Source organism: Peromyscus eremicus, chromosome 1 (genome assembly GCF_949786415.1).
Source record: "Peromyscus eremicus chromosome 1, PerEre_H2_v1, whole genome shotgun sequence".
Taxonomy (NCBI): Eukaryota; Metazoa; Chordata; class Mammalia; order Rodentia; family Cricetidae; genus Peromyscus; species Peromyscus eremicus.
In genome coordinates, this window is record NC_081416.1 from 110,295,926 (window position 1) to 110,302,504 (window position 6,579).

Below are 6,579 nucleotides of genomic sequence, written 5' to 3' on the forward strand. Positions count from 1 at the left end.
AAGCACAGATTCCTGACATCTTCCTCCTCTAGCAATTAAGTCCCTGAGTCTGGATCTGCCCAGGATGGGGGTAGGGGTGATCCTGTCAGGCACTCTCTCCTAAGAATCAGGAGCCTGTAATTAGCAGCCAAGCACAAACATGACGTGGTGGGGGTGACAATGAATACACATGATTCACTTAGCTCTTATTTTTCTTACTTTGGTATTTCTAATCAGAAAAAAACATGGAAAAATAAATACACTTATTTCCATTTTATAGACAAGGATACTGAGGAGCTGAGAAATTAATGCTGTGCAGCTAATTTAATAGTAAAGACAGTACTTAAACTCATGGCTTATATGCTCCCTCTATTCCAGATGCCTCTGCCCCTGCTCAGTGGGCAAAATGAACACTGGACTGAGACAGGCAAGTGGTGTCCCTCTTCCACCTAGGACCTTTGTCCTCATCTATGAAGATAAAGAGAGTGGGCAGAGGAATTTCTATGCCAGTTCAAAGCCTCCAGCTCCTAACCCTCTGTTTTCCAACAACTGGATAGGAGCAGAGAGGCTAGAATAAATGAGACCCTGGCAGAGTTCACGAAAAGAAGTATGTTCATAAACAGACTGCAAAGCAAGACACCTAGTTCTGATAACACCCGCCCCATGCCTCCGCTCTTTTCAATGGAGCCAAGCAAATTCTCCCTACTTCCATCAAGTAGTGAGAACAAGAAGCTTGGATAAGAGAGGTTAAAGGTTTCAAAGAAAAGTCAGCACACCCAGAAGAAGAGGGAACTGAGAAGAGTGTGCTGTGTGGCCTAGGGATCTGAGATTCTGGTGAAATCCACTCTTTGCTTTAGAGTTCTTAAAAGTACAGTACCTGGCGGGTAGTAGAACGGCCTCTGATAGCTCTCTGAACTCCTTTTAGGACTAACTAGACTATTGCACCTATTTCTGTTATGACTTTCTTCACAAAACATCGCTGAATCCTGGCTCAGAGTATGTGTTATGTATGAGCAATGAACCAAGATAGACACTTGGGTACCACTCATGCCAGAGGGAGGATTTCATTGGGCATGGCTCCTTCTCTATGTTTGCAATACAAAATATTACTAACCCAATGAGTCCGTCTTTCTGAGCCTTTGCAGAATAGGATGGCGGGAAGCTGTCATTTCTGTTGGCCCCAGCAGATGGAATTGAGATTATGATTAGATGTCTACATCAACAGTACTACTTGAAAGATAGGTCAGCACACCTGATTACTTTCAATAACAGGCAAAAGAGCAAGCCTACCCTTTGGCTTTGTGGATTGTGACCCAGATTCTTCCATAGAGTAACAGCTCCATGGTGTCATGGAAACTGGAATCTCAACGTTTGCTTGAGAAGACTGTAGGAAGGATGTTCTGATTGACCACCCAATGGCATTTATTGGAAGAGAGAAAGTATTGTATCTCTTTGCTTTTTAAAACGTTTCATTCATGTGAGTTAATGTCACCATTATGGGGAGCAGTATGGAGATTTCTCAGAAAGCTAAAAATAGATTTACCTGGGCCTGGGGAGATGGCTTTGTTGGTCAAGTATTTGCTTCAGAAGCATGGGGACCCATGTTTGATTCCAGAAGCCAAATAAACAAGCTGAGAGTGGTAGTATATATTTGTAACCTCTGTGCTGTAGAGGCAGGACAGGTGGAGCCCTGGAATTCACTGGCCAGCCAGCATAGCCTAATCAGTGATTTCTAGGCCAATGAGACTTCTTGCCTTTAAAAAAAAGCTTGAAAGCTCCTGAGAAACACCTGAGGTTGATCTCTAGCCTCCACATGAATGCACATAATATACATGTGCTTATATACCCACATGAAAAACATCCATGTGCACACACATAAGCATATATGCACATGCATGCACACACACACACACACACACACACTGATCTACCACTACAGAGACCTGTGTGTTCAGTCTGTGAACGATTGGGAAGTGTTAAAACTTTTAGGAGGTGGGGTCTAGAGGGAAGAGATTGGAGATGCTTGCCCTTTAATTATGAACCCCCTCAGCTTCTTCCTCTGTCTTGCTGCTTTCTAACTGCTGTGAGGTGTGAGCAGTTTCAGACCAAGATTCTCACCCCCCAATGATGTTCTGCCTCACCATAGGCCCAAGGGAAATGCCATAGATGACTGTAGAATGGAGCTACTAAAACTGTAAGCCACAATAAACATCCTTCCTAAGTGTTTATCTTGTATTTTTTTCCACACAGCAGTGGCAAGCTAAAACATGGGTGTATGTCTGGAGGAAATGAATATTAAAGAGATACATCAACACCTATGTTAATTGTCATTTTATTCATAATAGCTAAGAGAAGGAAGGAACATAGATAACTACCCGTAAATTAATGATAAAGCGAACATTCTTTCATAAGTGATAGACATATGATAGATAGATAGATAGATGATAGATAGATAGAGATGATAGAATATTATTCAGCCACGAAGAATATGTAACCCTGTCATTGGCAGCAAAATGGATGGAACTGCAAGACATTGTGTCAAGTGAAATAAACTCAACACAGAAAGACACACACTCCATGATCTTTCTCATGTGTGGGAGATAAATAATGCACCTAGGTATAGAACAGTGAGCAGGGAATGCAAAGGGGAAAGGAAAATAAAGAGAGGCTAGATTTAATCAATGTCAATATGGAAATACCACACTGAGTCACACTGATACGTAAGATTAGTAAATGTTTACGAAAAGTTCTGTTCTGATGTGTCTGGGGCTGACAAGATGGCTCAGTGAGTAAAAACACTTGTAAGTCTGATGACCTCAGTTTGATACACGGAATCCATAAAAGGTGGAAAGAGAGAGCTGACTCCCTAGGGCTGCCTCTGACCTCCCCTTTTGTGCTATGGCATGTGCATGTCCAGCCCCTTACTGTACACACACAAAGATAATAAATAAAATCTAAAAATGATTGTTAAAGAATTGTATCTATTATAGTGATCCACAAACAAAACACGTTTCTTCCATCTTTCACTTTCCGGTTGACTTTTCTTTATTATTATTTTTCTTAACTTGGTAACTGAATTTCATGGAACACTTCACAATTAAATATCTCTTCTGCTCCCCTTCCTTAATGATCTTTTTAAAAACACATTTTCTCAATATTATGTGCTGCTCTTCACAGTTCATAAAACACAAATTCATGATCTCACAAATCCAGCGAAAGCCCACCAGGCCATAAAGCAATCATTACACACATTTCACAGGTGAGAGATCTGCAGGCTAAAGAATTAAGTCATTTTCTCCATGCTGCTCAGCGCTGCAGATGAGCTTTGACTTGACCTCAACCTATACAGTGGTGATTGCTGTGCCTACGCTGTGTCCCACATCAGCAAGTTCATACATATGGGGTGTGGCAGATCTTGTTTAGGACATGGATTCTTCTTTCATATGATTTTTATGAGTCCAAAGACTGAAGAACTTGGTGTCTTAAAACATGAGCAAAGCAGTCATGTGATACAGAAGGCCAAATCTATGAATGGAAAGAAAGGTACATGCTTGGATTCTGAGTAAACTTTTTATGATGCAAAATGGCCCCTCTCTAACATTTCTAAGGCTCTCATCACTAGACATCATTCAGTCTACCTGGGGAAGATACTCATATATTGTTGGGCAAATGGTTGAGTGAGTGGCTGATAGCCATATGCTGTGCCCTGGAAATATAGCAGTGAACAAGAAGCTAATCTAGAGGTCAAGGTGTACCTCTATGAGAAAATACTGTTTACTTTGAGACTAAAGGCTGAGAAGGATTTGTCCAGTGGAAGGAAGTGGTGAGGCAGATAGAGAATGTTTAAGCGTAGAGAATAACATAAGCAGTAAACATGGAGCTCCAGGGCTGAGCTTTTAGGAATGTAGATAATTTCAACATAAGCACAGGGTAGCAGGAGTGGGTCATGATGCTGGGTGGATCAGGAGGCAGACAAGGCCTGATAGATAAGGGTCTGGCCCTGTATACCAAAAAGCCTGAGACAGAGGACTGTTTGTGTTTTGCAATTACTGCCATTGAAGGCAGATCCAACATGGACATGGAAGGCTGGGAAACAACAAGAATCAGTTATAGCTACTTTGTATGAAAACAGGAGCTTTAATAAAAGCAGAAATGGAATATGGTGTCAGGGGGAGGGTGCCCAGGGCTAAAAGAGTAGCGTGAGCTAAGTCCTACGGGTATTCCAGAAATGGGCAGCTGTTTGCATTGCTCAAAAGGAAGGGATGGAACTATGGAGACAGCTTAGTAGTTAAGAACACATGCTGGCTGTGCAAGCATGAGGCCCTGAGTTCAAATCCCCAGCATCCGTTATAAAAGCTGCTCGCGGCCATGTGTGCTCGAAACCCTGGCTTTTTGGGTCAGGTGGAAACTGGAAGTTCCCAGGATCCCAGTGGCCAGTCATGTTATTCAATGAGCTTCTGGTTCACTGTCTTAAAGGAATATGGTGAAGAGCAGTAGAGGAAGACACTCAGTTTCCTCCTCTGACCTCTACATCATACACCTGAACGTCTGCCTGCATGTGCCATGTACACACAGATAGATGGATAGGGTAGTGAGGCACGAGGCTGAAGAGTTCAAGTGGGTGACATCAGTAAAGGTCTTAGATGCTACAGCAGGCTTGTTTAGGTTTCATTCCATAGAAAATGGGGCGCTGGTTACACTGTTCAGTCAACCCTGAGGATGACGGAACATATAACAGTTGTTAATGATTGTCACAGTCCACCCCTCACTTTCACAGACTCAACCTCACATGAGCTGCAGTGTGACCCAATGTTGATATCTTTTGTAATTGTTAACGATGTCTATTATTTACTGACTGCCTAATGTTTTTCTTGCACAGAATTAGATAGGACCTTTCCAGACACCATTTTAGATAATTCTTCCATTTTTTTCTTTACAATATTTTACCTGAATTTTTAGATGAGAAAACTAAAACAGAGAATGCTAAATAACTCATCTAGGGACACACAGGACTAAAGGCAGCATGGATTTGGACGGGTGTGTGTTCTATACATTCAGTCCTGGGTACAGTGCCCCAGTTGAAATATGACTCTATAAACAGGAAAGCAAGAGGGCTGGAGAGATGTCCCAGTGATTAAGAGCATGTACTGCCACTGCAGAGGACCCAAATTCAGTTCCCAGCACATACAACACCAATGCAAGGGGACCCAACACCCTCTTCTTGACTTCTGTGGGAACTTGCACATACTTGTGTACATACTCACACACAAGATACACATGAATACACATAATTTTAAATCAAAAATAAAATCTAAAATAAGATAGGAAAGAAAGAAATCAAATCATCTCTATTTCCAGATGGTATGATTCCATATTTCAAGGGCTTTAAAGACTCTACCAGAAAAAAATTTTTTAAATTGATTCTTTGGGAATTTCACACCATGTACCCCAATCCCACCCATCTCCAAGTCCTTCTATATCTGCTCCTCACCCCTACAGCAACCCCCTCAAAGGAAAATCCAAAAAGAAATAATAAAAACAAAACAAAAATAAAAATAAAACAAAAACCCAAAACATACAGAGTACAAGAATATCAACTAAAAAACAAAGAATCATTAAAAAAAGAAAAACAAAAAGAAAAGAACAACACAACAAAACTGTGGTGATATTGTGTTCCCCAATATATCGTGCATCTTAATAAACTTATCTGGGGTCAGAAAACAGAACAGCTGCTAGATAGACACAGAGGCCAGAAAACAGTGGCACACACACTTTTAATCCTAGCATTCTGAAGGCAGAGATCCATCTGGATCTCTGTGAGTTCAAAGCCACACTGGAAACAGCCAGGCATGGTGACACACACCTTTAATCCCAGGAAGTGATGGTGGGAAGCAGAAAGGTATATAAGGCATGAGGACCAGGAACTAGAGCTGGTTAAGCTTTTAGGCTTTTAGCAGCAGTTCAGCTGAGATCCATTTGGATGAGGACTCAGAGGCTTCCAGTCTGAGGAAACAGGATCGGCTGAGAAGTTGGCCAGGTGAGGTTAGCTGTGGCCTGTTCTGTCTCTCTGATCTTTCAGTATTCACTCCAATACCTGGCTCCATCAGGTTTGGTTTTATTAATATAACCTTTTAAGATTCCTGTTACACAAAACTCTTTGCTCCTCCATCTTTCCCACCTCTCCATCACCTGGTTATTTGTTTTAGAGGCATTGGGAGCTGCTGTGTATCACGCAGTAGACCCCTTTGTCCTAACAGCTTCACCTGCAAATGTTCATTATTTAATGTGTTGTTGGTTCAAGGCCTCTGGCTTTTGGCACACTGTCAATACTGGACCCTCACCAAAACTCTTCCTGGACATCCTGCTGTTGCCCTGAGTCATGGAGATCCTGCGGCTATGGTTCCACAAGGACCAGCCCCTTCACAAGCTTCAGCAGGTCATAGATGAGGTAGATGTTGGGGAGTGCCAGCTTAAAGCCCTGGATGTGTGCCTGGGCCTCTGGGACCATTCCCCTCAGGAGTGGGGCAGAGCCAGTTCTCCCACACCTGTGATGAGGGGCAGGGTCAGCTTTCTGGTGAGGGAGGAGCAGCTCTTCCCAGG